Raw genomic sequence first — 22,390 nt, 5'->3', positions numbered from 1 at the left:
CTGAATTTAATCAAAGACCATTGTGCAGTGCAGTGACAGAAGAACAGGTCACTAGTACACAGCCTCCCAGCTGCATTAATGCAAACCTTCAACTCATGAGATTACAAGAGCAACAGAAGCACAGACGCTTGACTGCCTGGAGTGAAGTGGAGATTTGGGAAAGCTCCTAGGAAACTCAGCCTCTAGTGGCAGCGAAACATTTCAATGATGGCAAATTCCCGACTTAGAGGAAAAAATGCCAGGATCCGTGGTACGCACTAACAACTACAGCAGATGATCTCCTTAATCCTTGAGAGGCAAGATCTCTTAGTTCAAAGGCGCCCACTCCAGTGGATACCGCTGTATTGCTGGAAAGGGCCATGGATATCCTCTGTGAAACAACCCCATGCACATGCACTGTGCCAAGCTGGTTTGCATAATGTGAGAAGAGATAAAAACCCTTTTTGCCTACACCTCAAATCTACTAGGGCTTGGTTTTATTGTAGTTGTCTCAAAGCAAAACGGCAATTTCTTGGTTTCATCTGGATCTGGAAGAGGAACTTACCAGAATCCTATTAAAAAAGGTTGTTTGCATCATATTTTTACCAAGACTAGTTCAGGCTGCATCAGAAATCAGAAAGGAGGACGAGCCTCAAAGAGATTTATGGCCTTATTGGCAGTGGATCAAGGCTGGCCCCGTGACCTCCTTCAGATAGCTGGAAGTGAGAGAGAAGGATATCAGGTCATCAGTTGCTATATCCTCCGATTCCACTACTGGGGAAAAAACAATACTGATAGTGAGTTGTGTCCATAACCCTCCAGTTTGGCTGTCAAAGAGGGAAACAGTTATCTTAAAAGTTGCACAAGTAGCTCAGAATAAGAGACCTCAGGGGTTATTTGCTTTGGAGTTATTCACACACTTGAATTTTTAAATGCCGCTGCAACAGGAAGTATTGAATTTCCCCACTCCTGATGTCAAAACAGGTTTTTGACTAAGATAGTGATACTCAGTAAATGCAGAAGATCGGAACTACTCAGGATAATAACAAAAGCACAGACTGAAGCTATTTGGCCTTGAGAAACTGCTCCCTTCAAACTTATCCCAGCATATCCTCCTAGTTTTTGTCACTTCCATCTTTCTGGTCCTTCTTTGCATGGCTTTCTGTCCACTACATCCCTGGGCTTCATCAATGCCAATCAGTGTTCAATGGTACTAGTGGAAAACTGAATCTTCCCTGTGAGTTGGCTCCTTTCTTTAAAAGTTCCCCCCAAAAGTAGAATTACTCAACCAGCCTTTGCTTATTTATGAGGTCCTGCAATCGCTACCTGTAATTTCTTCCTGGGGTCTGTCTATGTATGTCTGTAACAAGCATCTAGCCCAGAAGATATGGAACTGATTTTATAAGTTACATTTTTTTTTTTTTCTATATGGCTGACTTATTTTATTGGGTTGGGTCTTTTTTTGCTGAAGTAATTTATTTATATAAACACAACCCGTTACATATGGAGGTATCCTGAGAACAGCTCAGCTATGAATGTGATGAAACATTTTACACAGTGAATGTTGCTGAATAGATTTGGTGAACTATCTTATAGCTACCGAGTTCTCTGATTTCTTATGATCCTTGCTGCGACATATATTGATATCAGGAATTTTATACATTGTGGCTTATGAAAAAAAGCCAGATGAAATGTTGCAGCTGTGATTTGCCTCTCCATAGGCAACCTCTCACCAAGAACATGCTAAAGTGTTTGATCACAAAGTAAGTGTGAACCACTCAGAATGACCACAATTCTAGCTACGGAGATCTTGAAAGATATCTTTCATGATTCTCCAGAGTGAGCAGAGGCTTTGGTTCCTCCTGCTTGGATAAGGAATGAAAGTCTAAGAATGACATGGCAGCTGTCACAAGCTCTGGGTCAGAGAGTGTATTTATAACTTGGCTATTCTGCCTTGCTCCTAACCCTAGCCAAAAGTCCTAGGAGGGACACAGCCCCATGACCTTTGGGAATCCAATCCATTCGGAGCTCTGGGCAGTTTCAGACCAAGACATAACTTTTTTAGAAAAATTACCAAGTTTTCTCAGTCAGATGAACAATCTGTGTCCTGAGACTCATCGGTTACTGCTTTCTTTCAAGCTATATCGGTTCACAGTGGCTGCTAATAGAAGAAGAACCATTTGTCTAAAGTGCCCACCCAGACTATAGATCTTGATCCACTTTCACAAATAAACACCAGGGAGGCTAGGGGAGCCTGGTGAGAAACGGCAACCTCAGCTCAGTGAACAGAGTTTTCATTCAAAACATGCTGTCACTCTCCCTGCTAGGGCTCTCATCAGAGACTGGTCTGCTCTTTTGTCCCTAGAGGTCACTGCAAAGCAGAATTAAAGTGCAGTTGTGCTCAGGCAGTGTGGGAAGCTGAGCAGTGCCCTTGGCTCTGCCTTTGTCCCTATTCTTCCATTTACCTGCTTTCTCTACTCATACTGTGCTAATTCTCACAAATAGTCAGTTTTTATTTTATCCTGTGGAACTCTTTTTTACACTGTGTTTATCACAAGTAACATCAATTTTAAAATACAGATGTGTGGCCATATGCTTATAAATAGCATGCATTTCTCCATGGCCCCTCCATGGCTATCGTAAGGTAGCTACATGACACATTTTGTTCAGAAGGGGCTAAGTTTTGTTCCCTGGGTGAGCTGCTCAAAGTTAGCATAACTGCAGGGCTCGGATGCCTTAGGTCACAGCACGGGAGCAGAAAAATTGCACAGGTCAGTTAGGAAGTTATTAAATCATTTTAATTCATTTTAAGCTATTTGTGTGAATGAAACCATCTGCAGGAGAATCAGGCTCACAAACCACAGACATACCAGCAGAGAATTGAGTTCAGCCCCATACTTCCAACAAGCTCTTGTTGGATGACAATTGTAACAGATCTTTAAAGCCTAATAAATACCAACCATTTAGTTCCAGACATTTAGGATTCTTCCAGGATTAGTGACAGCTTAAGGCATGATAGTGAAGCTGCCTATAAGCTGATCTCTTCTAGGACAGTAGATCTGCATTAATGCAGCCAATTATCCTCAGCTGACTTTCATTTCAACTTTTTTTACCTGCTTTTGCTACCCTCTCATCTTTTTTTGGCCTGGAGTCTGTGGCAGCTGGTTCTTATGACCACAGGCTGGTGACATCCCATCCCATCTTTGACACGAGCTGTCCACAGAGCAGCTAAACCAAAGCAGCCAGTCTCTGCTTAGTCCATTGCCCATGGATATAACGCTGCTAGGTTTCCAGCTAAAGCATGTGGGACATCGGGCTGGAGACGCAGAAAGCAATTAAAAGACGAGATCTTCTGACAGTTAGAGAAGGAACCAAGTTCTCAGTGAAATGGCCAATTCATTTACTTTTTAAATATTTACTCAACAGAACCCATTTTCCTCGGGAAAGCAAGTATTTCCCCCCATATTGCTGGAAGATGTTTACTTCTGCCCACCTACGGTACCAACCTACCACAGTCAGCTGCTGCAATTATACACGTTCCAGACAGAATACAGACATGACTTCTTCATCAAATGGGGTGGCTTGTTATTGTAAACTGTGAGATAACCCAGCCATGAGGGCTTACATCCACATTATGTTTGACCAAAGGAAGGAGTCTGCTTCTTCTGTTAGCTGCACTGGACTTTACCGACACATGGAAACATTAGTGAAAAGGAAGAGAGAAAAAGAAAAAAGAAACAAACAGAAGAAAGAAATATGAGTGACAGATGTTGGGAGATAAAGAAGAATTGAGCATCAGATCCAGGAGTCTTTTGTGGCACCAGAAGCCAGGGTATGAGAGAGACACTGGAGGAAAACCATGAAATACTTTCTGTATGCAACAGCAGCCAGCACCAGAAAAGATGACCGAGGAAAGGGAGCACCAGTGGCACTTGATAAATACCACCCTGATTCAGAAGTGGCTAAGTAATAACTGAGAAATGAGTCAGATGTACTTCCCCCCCCCCCCCCCCCCCCCCGTTTCTCCCCTGCCTTTTTTTTAGTTGTAGGAGATTATTAAATCAGGTAACATTATGAAATCTTTACAGTCCCTCTTATCTCTGCCTGACCTACTACATGCCCTACTAATGGAAAAGGTGAGATTGTTTTCAGATCATACACATGGGTATGAAAATCTGATGAAGAACTTTTGAAAGATTACTCACTGTGATGTCTGTCCTTTAGGGACAGGGCCAACTAACTGGATTGTCACAGTTTTTAATTACTAAATAATGAGCATAATTTCCAGATAATTTGTTCCACTCAGGTGTGGTTCAAGATCCTTTTAAACAGACAATTATCACCACACTGAAACAATCCAGTAAGAGAAGGCTAGTGGGTACAATGTGAGCCTTAATCTCTAATTAGAGACATAATGTCTTGCTGTAAGAGACTCCTTCTCTGACCTTCAGCAAGCAATTTTTAATTTCTTTGTTCCCATTTGTAAGGCCAACACAATAGCACTTTCCTAACTCAGAGGGCTGCTGTAAGTATCCAAACATGAAATATTTGAGCTATACTGTAAGTACGTACAAGTGAATACCATCCACTTTCTATTCCTATCACTTATAGATATTGTAACTGCTATAAATTATAAAGTCATAAAGTTATAAGTTCTCTCTGCAGAGAGAATTAGGCAATTTTCTGTCAATTATCTAGATTTAGTTTACTGTTTTCTGCTCTTCTAATATTGTCTTTTTTTCTAGCAGACCACACTGAAAAGAAAAAAAGAAATTTGACTGCAAGACCTTTCCATGGTTTGACACCACATGACAGATGAAAATAGAGCAATATCCTAAAAGCGTTAAAAGAATTTTTCATCTTCACTTTCTAAAAAAAGAACACATTAAATATTATGTCTTTCTGTATAAAAATCTCCTCATGTACTTTCAGTGAAAATGACTGTTTTCTTCCAAGGGAAGAGAATAAGAGAAAATAAAACAATATAAGTTTTCCTATGAGTGCAGTGTAGGCTGTATTTCAGCACATTTACTCAACTCTCAGATTAAATTATCTGTCCTATAAATTAGTTGAGAAAAAGTGCTTTAAAAATGTAAGACATAACACAGAGAAAACGAAACCTCAGACACAACAGCTATTTTTCCACCCTATAAAAGCAGGCTGAAAGTCACAGCTCTCTGCAGTCAAGTTGCCAGGATGACGGTAACGCTCAGCAGAAGCCAAAGGCAGTAAAGCTTCTTCCTTACCTCAAGCCACAGCCATGCCCAAAATCTCGTTTTAAAGCAGACATCTGCAGGAGTCCCCTCTGTGGCCAGCCCAGGAATCAGAGAGCAAGACGATCACAAGCAGTCATTCATGCCACTGCCTATTTTTATAATCATCATCTGGTTTTGAACAAGCTAATGGAGGACATGGAAAGACCAATTAGGCACAAACATGCCTTTTTGAAGCCCGCTTTGGCCAGGATGGCAAACAGGACATCTGACTCATTTTTCACCTCTCCTTTCTTCCCCGTTGCTTGTGCTTTTTAACACCATACCCACACTCACCTGCCTCCCTTACCAGCTGGGGACTCCAGCCTACAACGTGCTGCACCACCTGCGGTGCTCTCCAATCCAGGATGGTCCCTGGCCACCTGGGAGGTACCCCAGGACACTGTCAGATTTTTAGCGTTCTATACAGATCTCAGTAACTGCTACCTCCACCTTACTTTTTAACTCTTTGTTGCCTCTTCACAGGAAGCCTCTTAAAAACTAGGGGTCTGCCCTGACAATGAATCCTAAACCCAAGGCCAGTGAGGTCAACAGAGGTAAAACCAGTTAGCCCAAACAAAGCCCCATTACAATTCCACTACACTGTCATTCATTAATAGCTCAGGTCTCCTGTGGTTAGTAAAGATGTTTCTTTACTAACATGAACAAACCTGCAGGATCAGTGAGATGTCATGCATGAAGATTTAACAATGAAAAATGCGTATACTGGGGTCAGGAGAAGAGTTTCCCCAGTAAGCATTTATTCATTATTATTAAGTGAGCAGTCTGGCAGGGTAAATGCATGCACATACACGTTATGAGAGTTCAGTCACCTCCTTGCTCTTTAAAACAATTTGTGCTACAATCCATGCTCCCTCTACACTTGAATAGATATAATAAGTCTTCTTGACAACGGTGTCTTACGTATTTACCTGCTGTACAAGAAAAGACTAAAATACATTTATGTAAATTTTGTCAAGCTTTTAGTTTCTATCATATCGTTTGCAGAGAAGGAAGAAACAATGTCAAACGGCCTCACGGAGAGATTCTGCTATAATTGGGTATTTTAGCACAAGCTGTTCCACTCCAGTTGAAAATACTTTCTAAAAGAAAACAGACTGAAAAATCATATTTATTTCCCAATTTTATTTAACAAAGCAAATGTTGTAGTAGATTTTTTTCCAAAGTTTTAAGTAGAAAGGAATATTTTAGGAAAAAGCAAATTAAATGTCAACATCACAAATTTTGCTCTCTGTGCTTTGCTGTGTGGAAACCAGACAGGGCTCTGAGCTGTGAAATCCCGATAGGAACCACTGAATGGCCTGGAAATTGTAGGTTTACTCAGCTCGGTGGTTCAGCGCCTGTTCATCAAAGAAATAGAGGTTTATGCCCAAAATCTGGATGTGAACATAGGCGGGTTGCAGGAGGACTGCAAATTGAAATTGGAATATTTGGGTCCAGGGTTTGCTGATTAGAAAGGACTAGACTTTTCCAGGTATCTGTTAAAATGCACCAATAAGGATTTGCAGCCTGAGTGGCAGAGGAAGGCTCACGTCCCACGGGCAGGTGAGGGCAGCCTGCAGTGCACCCGCAGCTCCGTCCCACCTGCGAACAGAGCACCCTCGCGGGAGAAAGTCACTCCTGACATCGCAAGAAACTGTGTATGTATGGCCTTGATTTCACCACAGCCTGATACCAAGTGAAACCGAATGTGAAGGTATTGACACGAAATAATACATTTCCTACGTCTTCCTTAGGCCATCTTTGCACGTGACAAATACCTAAGGGACTGTCCTAGGCGGTGCTGAGCCATAATTCTCCAGCTGAAATATAACATGACAGTAGAAAACCAGCACCCTTAGTGCCCTGAGTGAGGCAGAATACTGCAGAATCCATTAATTCTGAGAACAAGAAGTGTTCGGTATAAACATAAAAAAGCATATAAAACTTCTATAGCTGTTTTGCACCACTATGAAAACAGACTAAAAATAATTTCAAGATGTTCTTAAAATGTACTTATTTTCTTTAGTTCTAACTCAGTAAAAATGTCTCAACAGATGAAAATTAAATACAGGTTAAGGAAACAAGTCAGAGACAAGGAATTCTAGAGACAATATAGACATAAATATCTACTTATTCTAGCCAGAAGACATTTCCTTGTTTCAGTTTGATTGATCAGGTTTTTTTTTCCCTGATCACAATTAAAGTATAGAATATGTTAGATTGAAATTAGCATACACTAGCTTGAAATATCCACCAGTTCACTTGTCAGTGAATGAGATTGTTAGCCAGTTATTCAGACTGATGGTTCTGCAGCAGTACCTACTGCAGGAAGGACAGAAAGAGGGAAACTAAGAAACAATTTTAAGGTGAAAGCATTTCTTCTAAGCAGCCCAGCAGACAATACAGAAATAATTTAAATTTTTCCATAATTTGGAATTTATATTTCCTTGTAGCATTATCAAGAAAAAATGTCAAGAAGTGCTAAATTGATTTTAATTTCTAAAGTTTCCCTTTGCGGACATGGTCTTCATAAAGCATGCGCTCGAGGTCTCAGTTTACAGAAGTATTCAGACGGTCAGACATTGCCATGAGCCTTCTATAACTGACAATCTGGAGATAAACATCTTTTGAAAGTGGATTTTCTTGAGACAAGTTTGCTTCCAGTGTTTCTCAGAATTTTTTTATGTTTCTCTTTGTCATCCCAGTGGATGTCCACAAAAGAGCAATACATTAAAAATAAATATGAAGGAAATAATGAGTATTTTCACACTCTAAGCCTTCAGCAGGGTTTGAACCAGGCATTGGCTCCATGGAGGAAGCTGCCTTGCTGTTTTGCCTTTGACATTTCTTCATCATTTTCTCCTATTTCAAGCCTTTTGCAAACTCCCATGTTTCTCGAATTTAGGTCTCTCCTGGTTTTATGTTCATCACTTTGCCAGATAAAAAACAAGTCACCATTTATTTGCATAAAATAAAAAGCAGAGAAAATTCAGTAATGCTGTGAATTACAACTGCGGATATGGGGACTGGAAATTTTCATCCAGCTGCCTGCATTCAAACCACCTTTCCCTTCACACTTCTGGCTTTCATTGGTGAAAGCATCGGTATTGGTATTACCTGCATTTAGCAATTGTTTCACAAACAGCATTTACTATTACCTTATACTGTGTATCTTGTACACAGTACTATCTCAGCTTCATTTATACTAGAGACAAAAAAATGGAAGGGAAGTTAGAAGAAAAAGATATTTGTAAGCCTCATTTTGCACTCATTTGGGATTTTGCACACAAGTTGCTGTCCTACAACTCTAAGACACTTCAGGCACAAGCCAGAAATCCTGGGGGGAGTTCTGGGGATGAGCACGGTGTCTTTGCATGAGTCAGTTAAATTTCTCATTTCCTTTCATCTGCCCAGGGGTCATACCACCTCAGAAGACTTAAGACTCGCAAGTTGGCATTTAAAACATTCTTTAACTGCCAAGAATATTGAAGTTTTTGCAGTAATTATCTTCCGCAAGTAAGTACCTTCTTCTTCCTCATAAACTCTCAGGCTTTGACAGGAAAAGCAGAACGAAAGAGCAAGGAGGGGTAAGCAGGACAAAGAAAAGAAGTGCAATGAAAAAATTGATTAGCATAAATATGAAGCTATTAGACCGCTATAAAATGTAACGGGTTTTGTGAATATTGATCAGTGTCTCTGTGCACAGAGTATCTCAGAGTAGCCTTTTGTGCAAACGTCTTCTGTCTCTCTCAGTCCAGGCTTTGATCTTCCCTGAACTACTCCAGTTAACCTGGAGTGCTAGCTTTCTCTGCGGTTGCTCCTGAGGACTAGTGCTTCTGGCTTTCTCCTTCTCTGATGATACAGCGCCGTTTTATTCTACAGTATTCAACAACATGTGTCCTGTTAGGTCTTCAATTAGGTTTAGAAATTGCTGCTTTGTTTTTAAACCTTCAAAATTTTGCCTTTTCCAAACCTACTGTATTCTGTTTTAAATTCTCTGAAAGGTTTCACTAATAATAAATTTTCTCCCATCTAATAAAGCTCTCCGCAAAGTGCAACGTTATTCAACTAACACCTCCTAGTCCTCCTTCCAGTATTTCTTCACACCAATGCTGTGGATGCAGTTCCATTTTATTTTGCTTCCCGAATGAAAGAAATTACATTATCTGCCTTGTTTGTTCCTCTTCTCTTTCCTACATGCGGTACTAATTGGGCAATCATATGTTCATCAGCCAGTGAGCAAAGGGGAGCAAGCAGATCGCAAGCACCCCAGCCTGATGCTCTCTCTGCACTAAAGAACAAAATGAGGAAGACCATCTTATTGTACTCCACAGTCTATATCCAGAGCAAATATCACCCTGAAGGTTGTTAGAGTTGCATGGGGTGCAAATAAGATCAGCCGAATACAAGCTGTCCTTCTGTTGCCCTTAGCCAGGAAACAGATTTGCTACAGCTTGAAAGTTCACTGAGTCGTAATTTGATCAAGATTGAAAAGTCAGTCTCTTGGAAGTGAACTTGGCCAGTATTCAAGCAGTGTGTACTTGGATTTAACAGCACAGACCAGTCAATCCGGGTCTGGGAAGACAGCAGCACACCTCAGAACTGGAGAATATGAGAAATATTACTACTTCAAGAAGAGGAAGAGGAAAAACTCCCAGTAGTTGATCACTCAAACTGACAGACTCTCCTGCTCCACCACTCCTATTCTCAGCTTGAAAGTTGCATTCAGCAGTCAGACAAACTCTGTTCTTTTAGGAAAACAGAAACCCTGATGTGCCCTTTTTTTTCCTTTATAAAGAGTACAGCAAAAAAAAAAAAAAAAAACAAACCAAAAAACGAACCTAGTTCCCAGCCAGGTTTGCAAGTTGTCTTAACTAACAATAGTGTTGATGTGAGAGAAATTGTGTACCGTGGTTTTATCGCGCATCTTGGCAGCGTCTTTCTCACACTGATATTCTCTGCAGTCAAGGCAAGGCACAGACATCTGCCTCTGTGTGTGTATGTGATACTTGCAGTACGAAAGCAGAAATGATATCCGGAAACAGTACAGGCATGTTAAGCCAGCTCATACAGCTTGATGCCACTAATTCAACATCATACATTTAAAGGGCAAATATTCTTTCCCACACATAGATAGTCTTGTGAATGTTAAATAGTATTTATGTTATAATTATAGACTCTCAAAATACATACTCTCTTTCCTTTCCACAACCCTTCATGGTGGACCTGATACAAAACACAGAGTATGTGAAAGATCAAGCAGATGAGGTTTGAGTTCACCTTAGCTTTAGTAGCGGGAAAGCAGCAGATGGAAAACAAATGAAGGTTAAAGGGTCAGCGAACCTCATGAAGTTCAACCAGGCCAAGTGCAAGGTCCTGCACCTGGGTCGGGGCAATCCCAAGCACAAATACAGGCTGGGCAGAGAATGGATTGAGAGCAGCCCTGAGGAGAAGGACCTGGGGGTGTTGGTTGAGGAGAAGCTCAACATGACCCAGCAACGTGAGCTTGCAGCCCAGAAAGCCAGCCGTACCCTGGGCCGCATCAAAAGAAGCGCGGTCAGCAGGGCGAGGGAGGGGATGCTCCCCCTCTGCTCCGCTCTCGTGAGACCCCACCTGGAGCCCTGCGTTCAGCTCTGGGACCCCCAACACGAGAAGGACACGGACCTGTTGGAGCGAGTCCAGAGGAGGGCCACGAAGGTGATCAGAGGGCTGGAGCACCTCTCCTATGAGGACAGGCTGGGAGAGCTGGGGTTCTTCAGCCTGGAGAAGAGAAGCCTTATAGCAGCCTTCCAGTACCTGAAGGGGGCCCACAGGAAAGCTGGAGAGGGACTTTTTACAAGGGAGCATAGTGATAGGACAAGGGGTGATGGTTTGTATTGGGTTTGCATGGCAGGGTTTTGGTAGCGGGGGGCTACAGGGGGGGGCTTCTGTGAGAAGCTGCTAGAAGCTTCCCCCATGCCCAACAGAGCCAGTGCCAGCCGGCTCCAAGACGGACCCGCCGCTGGCCAAGGCCGAGCCCATCAGCGACGGTGGCAGCGCCTCTGGCATAACAGATTTAAGAAGGGGGGGGAAAAACCCCTGTGCAATTGCAGCCGGAGAGAGGAGTGAGAACACGCGAGAGGAGCAGCCCTGCAGACACCCAGGGCAGTGCAGGAGGAGGGCAGGAGGTGCTCCAGGCACCGGAGCAGAGATTCCCCTCCAGCCCCTGGGGAAGCCCAGGGTGAGGCAGGCTGTGCCCCTGCAGCCCATGGAGGTCCACGGTGGAGCAGAGATCCACCTGCAGCCCATGGAGGACCCCACGCCAGAGCAGGGGGTTGCCCGAAGGAGGCTGTGGCCCCGTGGGAGCAGGATCCTGGCAGGACCTGTGGACCCGTGGAAAGAGGAGCCCAGGCTGGAGCAGGTTTGCTGGCAGGACTTGTGATCCCGCAGGGGACCCACGCTGGAGCAGTCTGTTCCTGAAGGACTGCACTCCATGGAAGGGACCCACGCTGGAGCAGTTTGTGAAGAACTGCAGCCCGTGGGAAGGACTCACGTTGGAGAAGTTCATGGAGGACTGTCTGCTGTGGGAGAGAACCCACGCCAGAGTAGGGGCAGAGTGTGAGGAGTCCTCCCCTGAGGAGGAAGGAGCAGCAGAAACAACGTGTGATGATCTGCCCGCAACCCCCATTCCCTGTCCCCCTGTGCTGCTGGTGGGGAGGAGGTAGAGAAAATCGGGTGTAAAGTTTGAGCCTGGGAAGAAGGGAGGGGTGGGGGAAGGGGTTTTAGGATTTAGTTTTTATTTTCCCATTACCTTACTCTGATTTGATTGGTAATAAATTAAGCTAATTTCCCCAAGTCAAGTGTTTTGCCCATGATGGTAATTGGTGAATGATCTCTCCCTGTCCTTATCTCAACCCATGAGCTTTTTGTTATATTTTCTTTTTCTTGTCCAGCTCAGGAGGACAGTGACAGAGCAACTTTGGTGGGCACCTGGTGTCTAGCCAGGGTCAACCCACCACATGGCTTTAGACTGAAAGAGGGTAGATTTAGACTAGATATAAGGAAGAAGTTCTTTCCTATGAGGGTGGTGAGGCACCGGCACAGGTTGCCCAGAGGAGCTGTGGATGCCCCCTCCCTGGAAGTGTTCAGGGCCAGGCTGGATGGGGCTCTGAGCAACCCGGTCTGGTGGAAGGTGTCCCTGCCCATGGCAGGGGGGTTGGAACTGATGATATTTAAAGCACCTTCCAACCCAAACCACGCTATGATTCGATGATTCTATGAAGATGCTGAAGATTTCTGGGATGATTTCATGAAGATTTTGCCCACCTGGGAAATCCTGTGATATCAAACATTACTGGACTCCTTACACTCATGGTTTAGGCCTTTCAACTTGCAAGATACCTAATGATTTTAAGATCAGCAGTTTGCTTTCCACACCATCTTCATCTAGAGTTCTCAAAGCACTCTGTAAACAGCCAGGGTAGAATAAGCAGCATCTAACCCCTGGGAAGACAACACTTCAACTCCTCTTCAAGCTGTTGATTCAATATGGGTCCATCTTACATTTTCATTAAAGATAAAGCTTCTGTGGCCTCTAGCAAAGAATAGCGTTTGTGTTATTTTTCATGCTGAAAGACGGCCAGATAAGTGGTGGGTAGAGGCGAGGGACCCGAACTCAGCCTTCACATCACTTCTCAGTATGAATCTGTGTATGTAAGGAAGAGGGTTTTACAGCCCAGCCAAGTATTTGATGAACAAGCTGTCTGAGTGCAGTGCTAACGTGTGACTCGGCTCTGGTTTTGTATCCTCCTTTGTGAAAGGCCACACTCAACTATCGCTGCTTGTAAAATGCCACAGAAAACTTCCAGTTGTAGGAGCAAGGAGTTTGTTTTAGCTAGTCATATTATTCAGGTCCCCAGAGTATGTCATGTTTTGAAAGTACAATCTCCAAGCTATGTATCTCCTGGGAAATGTTAAAAGCTATAATTTTCACTCTCTGACTCAGTGTTTCACCACTGAGAATTTGTGTGTTTTTTGTTGTTGTTGCAGTTTTACCTTATTTGGGTTTTGCTTTTTTGTTTTCCTTCAAGGAGCAAAGACAACAATTCCCCATCCAGGAACATATCTACCTAACATACTAAAAGGGGAAGATGGCATACATTTTCTAGTGTGTGCCTTCCCTGCATTCTCCTCTGCTCCCTGAAGAATCATTCCCACTGGCATTTGACGCATTTGTGCTAAGACATACTTTGAGTAACAAGGAAAAGGCCCAAACAGCACAGGCTGTTGAGACACATTAATTTCATACATTATTCCAGCCCGGTTCCTTAGCAGGGAGAACTTCTGCTTTAGTGAGAAGGAACCCACAAGATCTGCATGCTTGCGTGGACTGGCAGTACTGGCTGCAAGCGGACTAGGAACATCTTTGTTCCGGCTCCTCCGATAACTATAAGCTCACCAACCTTCAACAGCTTGCTTCATGGGAGAGGACCTTAGATAAGTCCCAGCGGGCAGCTTAAAGAGGCACGAAAATGCCTCTGCCTTTTAAAACCAACAACAGCTTGGATGGCCAGATATTTCCTTACTTTTAATTATTTTATGTTCTACTGGCATGAATTCTACAGTTTCTGTTATCATATATAGCATATTTCTCTTATTAATGCAGCATGCGTTTTTTTATTTATAGAACTGTACTTTGCAGTGTGCTCCAATAAATATTTGTGGCAGTGAGTTCCCAGAGTTAATCACATGTTGCGCAACACGCATTTATTTTTACGTTTCCATTTTAAATTCAGTTAACGTTTAATTCCATTGACTATCCTGTGACTGTCTGGCCACTCTTATGTTACTGCTTTCTGTAAAAATATACACTTCTACGATTTTTAATTCCTTCTCCTAAAAAGAAATTTGTTCTATCCTCTCCTTCCAACTGCTGTGAAGCTCGGACAAGGATGGGAAGAGGGATGGCCTGCAATTAAATGCCAGCGAACAGACCTCTGTCAGAAGAGCCAGACTCTCTGGGGATAGTTTCTTAGGAAAAAAAATTTTAAAATACTTTTTCCCTTTGTTTCATAAAATGTAGGGTAAAATCAACAAGTACCATTGCAAGTAATTTTCTAGGGGTGGGAACCATCTTGCCTGTCTTATCCAGTAGAGAGTTAGATTTCCAATCTAAGCAATTGACGTTCCTTCTCTGAAAAGGGTATCTCTGTTCGTGATTAAAACAGTACTAGGACTTGACCCTTCGTGCTACATTTTTCCTCTTTGTCATATGGAGGATATGGATGTTGCACTATAGGGGCTACCTCCAGGAAAGGCTCATTGTAGGTCTGCAGACTTTAAGTAAGAGCGTGTGCAGTATGCCTGTTTTATGATACCTTGTTTTATGAGCAAAATGCAGAGCCTGGTGAGGCTATAAAGTCATTAATGTTTGTAAAGTGCTGCAAAAGCTTAAATGGAAAGTGCTATTGAAATACAGCATCACTCAGAAGGATATTCACCGAACCCTTTGGTTTTATGGTCAGTAAACTGGCAATCCCCCTGCCACACTGCCAAAGTAATAGATCTTCGCTTTTCTTCACTCGTGTTTCTAGTTTCGTAGCAATACGCCCCATAGCAGTGACTATGCTCTTCACTGTCAGAGCTTGGATTGTTTTTCTCCACAGTAACATTCCTGGAAGATCATTCCATCGTAACTGGATTTTGAAGGCAGTTATGAAGCTTTGATAGATTCCAGTTTCTTAACACCAATAAAAGCAAAAGCAGATACAGAAGACAATTATCATATTCCTTTCCACAGCAGTGAAAGGCAATGCCAGGCAATCAGAACAGGAATTTGGGTTCCCAACCTGAACTTTGTACCATTTATTAACTGCTGAAGTTGCCTGAGATTTTATTTCTCACCCCGCAGCAGCTGGAAGACAGAAGCTGTCACATGAATTCATCTCTAGTTCCTGCCGTGACCATACCAGTAATGAAATCTCACATATTACCAGAGTTGATCCGAGAGCTGTGGAAGGGTTTTCTCCAGTCATAAAAATCTTAAGAGTCTGCAAGAATGGTTTGACTGGTTTTTCAAAGGCAGTCACAACTGTGTCTCCACCTTTATAACTCATTTTAATTTGATTTTCAAGTTTCTCGTGGACTAACTTGCGGAAGGGGGAAAGGAGGAGTAAGCAGAGCTATATGGAAATAAACTCTATTTAGCCTGAGACTGATCTTTAAAGTTGTTACTTAGTAACATGATGCTACAGCTGCTACAGTTGTTGAATAGGTCTGGCTAGGTCGGACCGCCATCACAGTTACGTCAGAGTTAGCATTTTCCAGCTGAATACTATTATTATTGCTACTAGTAATCCCAAAAGTTTTCTTTTAAAAATCAGAACCCCCAAACGTAGCAAATCAAATGCATCATTGCTTCAAAGAACATGTCTCTGCTGTAAGAACTTTCTGTACGTCATCATAACAACAGTCCTCATCTACTACAAGTGGTACGTGTAAAGCCCGCAGTGGAGCTGGGGGGGGATGGAGGGGGAGGCTCCAGGCTACCAACAGGCACCAACCAGCAACCGTGCTGACAAGACCAACTTCCAAGTTGCCTGAGCGTGACAAAAACCAGCTGGCCTGCGTTTACCTGTCGGATTCTCTGAGAAATCAATGAGAAAAGCTTTTACAGAAAAGAGGGAAAGAACAATCACATTACCAACAGTCCCTCCAGCCTGCACCGCCTACGAGGACAAGCAGACAAGGGACCAGACTGCTACTTCTGGACTCTCCTTAATAAGGTTTAAACTTAAAAAAAAAAGGAAGAATGGTCTAGATTATCCATTCAGCCATGAATGTAAGTTGTGCTGCTGCCCAGCTAGTGATCACAGATAGTTCTTTTATCAGTCCTTTGTTTAGGTGGAGAGGACTGTATTGGGTTTGCATGGCAGGGTTTTGGTAGCGGGGGGCTACAGGGGGGGCTTCTGTGAGAAGCTGCTAGAAGCTTCCCCCATGCCCAACAGAGCCAGTGCCAGCCGGCTCCAAGACGGACCCGCCGCTGGCCAAGGCCGAGCCCATCAGCGACGGTGGCAGCGCCTCTGGCATAACAGATTTAAGAAGGGGGGGGAAAAACCCCTGTGCAATTGCAGCCGGAGAGAGGAGTGAGAATACGCGAGAGGAGCAGCCCTGCAGACACCCAGGGCAGTGCAGGAGGAGGGCAGGAGGTGCTCCAGGCGCCGGAGCAGGGATTCCCCTGCAGGCCCTGGGGAAGCCCAGGGTGAGGCAGGCTGTGCCCCTGCAGCCCATGGAGGTCCACGGTGGAGCAGAGATCCACCTGCAGCCCATGGAGGACCCCACGCCAGAGCAGGGGGTTGCCCGAAGGAGGCTGTGGCCCCGTGGGAGCAGGATCCTGGCAGGAGCTGTGGACCCACGGGAAGTGGAGCCCAGGCTGGAGCAGGTTTGCTGGCAGGACTTGTGATCCCGCAGGGGACCCACGCTGGAGCAGTCTGTTCCTGAAGGACTGCACCCCGTGGGAGGGACCCATGCTGGAGCGGGGGAAGAGTTCCAGGAGTTGTTCCCCTGAGGAGGATGGTGAGCCCGGGAAGAAGGCAGGGGTGGGAGAAAGTTGTTTTAGGATTTAGTTTTTATTTTCTCATTATCCTACTCTGATTTTGATTGGCAATAATCTAAACTAATTTCTCCAAGTCGAGTCTGTTTTGCCCATGATGGTAATTGGTGAGTGATCTCTCCCTGTTCTTATCTCGACCCACGAGCCTTTGGTTCCATTTTCGCTTCCCTGTCCAGCTGAGGAGGGGAATGATAGAGCGGCTTTGGAGGGCACGTGGCGTCCACCCAAGGTCAACCCACCACAAGGACCAAAAGGAGAAAGCAGCATATTATGTTGACCAAGCTCCCTTAGGTCCTCAACAACTTTTCTCCCTCTAGCATCTGTCAACCTTTTCTATGCGAGAAGGCACAATTCCTTCTATCATAGCAGCAACTATCAGGACTCAAAGAAGAAAAAGGGAAAAGAAGAAAATAATATTCTCCATTCACAGATTGATGGAGAGACTGCACCAGCCACACAAGTGCTAAGATGCTACAATCCAGTTTCCCTGGGAACTGCTCATAAGATACGATTTTTGGCTCATACAAACTTCTCATGGGTTTACTAGGCACAGTCCACCCAGGGAGCAGTGACAATATTGAGTATGAGTTTATTCAGCTCTTTGGTTGACAGTCCTTCAGGAACTGTCAGGAAAGAGCAGTACGCAGAGTAGACCTGAGCCTGCTCTCTTCTACCCTGGGAGAATAAACCTGGATATTACTGGCTTAGGGATGCAGGTGATGTTAAAGCAGTTCGAAGCCAGTTCTGCTGCCCAATTGCTCTTCCAAATGCCAAATAGAACTTATATCAACAGCAGAAATGCAATTTGCCCTAGGCATATCATTTATTAGAAGACTGTAAATGAAGAAAAGCTTCAAGAGATCATGTTTCAAAATATTTTTTTAAAAAGGCAAAAAGAAAGAAAAACTGCTTCACTGGTTCAACAGTTTTCCTTGCAGAGTGTACTTGCTAAGCTGAGAAAATTCACAGCTTCTGACTACAGATATCAACACCACTGAAGGTCTGCTGTACAGTAAAGAGCTAATGTGTCATAGTCTGTCAGCAGCATCTGTCCTCAGAACAAATCAAACCAATTTTATCAAAAGTTATAACGCATAACAGCTTAATTAAGTTGAAGATCCTAATTAGGCACATTTAAAGACATTTCTGGCAATGATGCCTGCTGCCTTTTCCTCTTTGAAACCTAACGCTGTACAGTGAAGTGCTTTTTCAATTCTGTGAGCTCTCAGTGCTCCCCCCCTGTAATACCTTTAGAGCTTATTGTTCCTGTCTCTGTCGCTTGCCGTGGACAGTGTGTGGTTCACAAACGGCACCCTAAGGACACCCGACCTGTTTTTTCACAATTGAAGGGAAATGTCAGCTATTACAGTACAATTTTTTCCACAGTTTTTTAGGCTAATGCTTAGAAAATCCCAATTGCTGGCTTCGTCACACTAAACTTTACCTAGGTATTCGTATTTGCCTAACCACTTTCGTCAGTTTTCATCAAGTGAAGTACCTTTGGTGTTTGGACCTTTCTAAATTGCAGTCGGCAGACTGTGGAGCTTTGTGAGAAGGCGGGCATTACAGGTGGGCTACAATATTCAAGTAGGCTGCATATAGCTGAGAAAACGACGTTTTCCTGCTTCCTGTGAAAAATGGCACATGAGGAAAACTCGCTACCTTGAAACAATAAGCAAGTAGTAGATGGACAAACACAATAAACCAGATGCTAGATTTTTCCTTGGTTTTGCTTCTCATGCAGTGCAGCTGCTGAGAAAAGGTACATACAAGATGATTCTTCTCTTCAAAGTACTAAAAAATAGCATTAATGCCCACATATTTTGATCCAAGCTAAGCCTAGCCCTTGCACAGGAAACTATGTAAAGCAAGGATTTGCATTTACGTTCTTCATGTAGTGACCTGAAAAATCTGCCATCACAATTCACTTAGGTATTCATACATCACAAAGCCAAAAGCAGCATTGTAGACCCTCAGTAAAAATTCATATCACAGATAGGAGTGAATTTTTTTTCTCTGAATGTAATATTTCTTTAGAAAAATAGATCCATACCGATTTGATAATTGCTAAGAATATAAAATCTGCTATAGCCATCAACAAATGTTTTCCTGTCTTTACAGACATGTTTGTTAACTTCCAGCTGGAATTTATCAAGCTTCAACTTCTAGGTAACAGACCAGGGAACACCTCTGTCTTCCCACAGAAAGGAAGTATCAAAGTTGGTTTTGTCTGTGGTTGATAATTTTTTCTTGAAATTGCTGTTTGTAGCAAATGATCAAGTCACACTTTGACAAACTCATTAATAAAGAAAGCTGGGGGTTTATTTACTCTTTTAGGAACGATAAGGGAGATTTTTTCAGGCCTTTTCAGTTTTTGCATGGATTTTCTTGAACTTTCTGACTTTGCTGATTTTTCCTCTTCCTGTGTAGAGGTTCCTGGTAGGGCTGTTTCACAATTCGCCTTAGCACATACGTTTATCAACTTGCCTACTGCATAGGCAATTTATTACGCCTTGAGTCAAATGTCTCTGCCAATGCGTAGCCCTTAAAGTGATCTACCACATAGCAGAAAGAAGGAATGATAAAGAGCTTTGGAATTCATCATGGACTGTCCGCTGGCTTATACTGCTTACATTTATACAAATGAAAGTACAGTTTGACCTAGCAGGAGCTTAGATGCCCTTTGTCTGCACTTTTCATGTCAGAGCAAGACGAACACAGTCAGGAATGCAAGCACTGTGAATCTGTTGACTTGTTCAGTACAGTGATGGCTGAAGGAGGTCACCTGTCCTCAGAGAACCATACTTTTAAGAAAAGATGTTTGAAGGCAAAAGACTTTTAACTTTAATGCCAGTTCTTTCAAATTTAACATCAGTTCTCTTATTTGTAATAACTTCCTACAACTAGCTTCTTTTTTTCTGTGTGTTTAAAGAAATTACAGTTTGTACAACAGGAAAGAGCTGAGAACAACACAGCAAGAATACGTTCCCTGTCACATGACCATTAAATTAAGAGTATGACTCCATCTGCCTTGATGTCAATCACAGTTTTGTCATCCACTGCGATGCAATTATTGCAGATCCAGGACCCTCTCTTTTGGGCCAGCACAGCTCTCACAGCTAGCAAGACACAGACTGACTTGGGGGGAAGCTGGCTTGTACCCCATTGGAGAGATTCTCAGTTGGCATCAATCCCGGCTGCCCCTATATTGCTCACACCACCAGGGAGCCTGACTCCATTCGCAGCCCATACTTGGTATTCATTGCTATCAATTTTAAGCATGACCTGATCTTGGTTACAGTGCTCGTTAGGTCTGGAATAGATCTGGCTAGAACTGCTGCCGATTCCCCTGCTCATTGCAGGGGGGTTGGACTAGATGACCTGTAAAAGTCCCTTCCAACCCAAACCATTCTATGATTCGATGATTTATACCACTGCAGCTGAGGTTAGAGTCTCCCTGACAGCCCTTTGATATCAGCTCTTTCACCCGAATACTGTGTCCTTTCTGCTATGCAGCATTCAGGGCTGGCTCTTCACTGTCATCTTCTCTGGCTTCAAAGCAGATTATCCATTTGTAACATCCCTACGTTCTCTCACCATCCTTAAAACCTCCTTACTAAATCCTCTGTTTAATGTTACTACTACTCCTCGTTCCCAGCATTTGCAACGTAAAAGTATCAGTCATGTCTTACCTGTGCTAAAACAGCGATCGCAGCATTTGTACCCACTGTCATTGCTGCACTTACCCCAAAACGCAGCTAGATATGGGAAGCAGAAGCAATTACTTTAGTTGCTGGACAGTCCTGGAAAAGGTAATGCTGTATCTTGCTCTTGACATTAACAGTGGGTGACAAAAGTGCTCATTTCTGTTTATCCCTCCTGCAACGTCTTACGAGAGACAGACACAGGCAGCGTTATTCCTCTAAGTAATTCATTTCAATCCACACGATCGATTAGAACCAATATTCTGTATGTGTCATTCTTCTAGGTCCTGGGACAACTGTGACCCAGATGGCTTCAAATTTGACTTTGTAGAACCCACGTTACTACAGTGCACTGGGGTTGAGGGAAGAGTAACTCCTAGGGGAGCAGGTGACATCTCCAGGTGTTTTTCTCTGATTTACTACCCCTTTTTTATATGGTTCTGTGGAGCTCTGAAAGTGTTCCTTAGGAAATATTTCAGACAACTCTAATTTAATCTAAATCTATTGTATAGCATGTTAGGGTTTTGTTTTAATCATTCTGGAGCATTCCAAAGCATTTTTCTGTACAAGATAAGTCTCTTTTAGAAAGGGCTACTTATTATGTGCTGTGCTTTTGCCACATAACTGCTCTCTGCTCGTTTTGGAGATTAAGAGGGCTGCTAATGCAGGAAAAACTCCTTTTTCAGGAAGAGCTTTGGACATAGAAAGGCCATGGTTAAGGCCTGTGCCACGGGGGACCACTGCGTTAACCTGTGGGTGCTTTATGAAGTGCTGTACAGATGTTATTTCTCTTCAGTAAGCTGGCAGCCTCGCCATCTTTTGGGGTTCAAAAAGCTGATCGTGGTTTTGTACAGTATTTAGTGTGTAATTGTCTGTGTAATTTCTAAAAAAACTAAAGCTGAAGTTCCTTTGTGCTATTCACGGAAAACATATTTTCCTTGTTTTTTAACAGAACCTATGACCTTAACATGTGGTTGGAAAGGATATACTCAACATCCTGCTTTTTCAAGATCTGATTTGATCCTTGACCACAACATATTATCTGATGAAATTTTGCAAGATACAGTAAATGATGGCTCAGTGCAAGTTTAGTTTATTGGAATGGAAAAAGTCAGCATTACACCAGTAAGATGAGGGACGCGTACCAGCAATGACACTCAAACTCCATACATCTCTCAATGCAAGGCCGCTGGAGTTGGTAGGATACTCAACATAAACTTGTATCGAGTTGATAGATCACAGAGGAGAATAAATTCCTGCCAGTTCTGCCAAATTACTCCTCCGGCTTCTCAGTGAACCTGAATGCTATAACGACAAGCAACAGAAACACAAACGTTTGGAAACAGGGCTCCATGCAAAACCTACTGTCAGCTGGTAAAAGTTCATTTATATCACACTAGGATTCCCCTCAACCATAACTGCCAAAGAAACAAACCATAGTCAGGGACTGGCTCAGAAAAAACTGGACTGAGCTCCCGCTCCACATGGCTAAGCAGTTTGCAGCATACTCTGATATGCAGTCATCTCTCCTCACCATTACAAAAACATATCCAAGAGTTTTGATAGGAGGTGGCAACATGCAACTTCTCAGGAATGCTGTTAAATATTACCCGAAGTGTCAAGCATTGGAACACAGGAACAAAAACTACTGAGGTTCAATTAAAACTTGGTTAATATTTTGCAGCTATTTGTTCTTCACTTTATGTGTCCTAATTGTCTGGGACCAGGGACGAGAAATTCCTGAATGCTAATCCTAGGTATGTAATGGTATGCAATATATAAACCATACAGCTTGCTTAAGCTCTCTGTGATCATCTGTTCTAAAGGTGGGCGCTGTAAGGATGTGGTTCTGTATACACCTG

The 22,390-nt window shown here is 43.1% G+C and overlaps 1 long non-coding RNA gene across 10 annotated transcripts in view; it reads right to left on the bottom strand.

Moving 5' to 3' along the window:
- Positions 1-22,390, bottom strand: part of LOC148055551 (uncharacterized) — a 183,470-nt gene that overhangs the window by 61,027 nt on the left and 100,053 nt on the right. Inside the window, exon 1 of one of the 10 annotated variants that reach the window (XR_015705270.1) lies at positions 5,226-5,459. The exons of the other annotated variants lie outside the window; for them this stretch is intronic. This is a non-coding gene — a long non-coding RNA (uncharacterized LOC148055551). Of the gene's footprint in view, positions 1-5,225; positions 5,460-22,390 lie in introns of those variants that run through there. 10 annotated transcript variants of the gene reach the window in all.

This window comes from Nipponia nippon, unplaced genomic scaffold (genome assembly GCF_047370975.1).
Source record: "Nipponia nippon isolate SJK-2023a ecotype South Korea unplaced genomic scaffold, ASM4737097v1 scaffold_21, whole genome shotgun sequence".
Taxonomy (NCBI): Eukaryota; Metazoa; Chordata; class Aves; order Pelecaniformes; family Threskiornithidae; genus Nipponia; species Nipponia nippon.
Note: the sequence above shows the minus strand (reverse complement) of the source record. Positions and strands in the feature narration are given on the sequence as shown.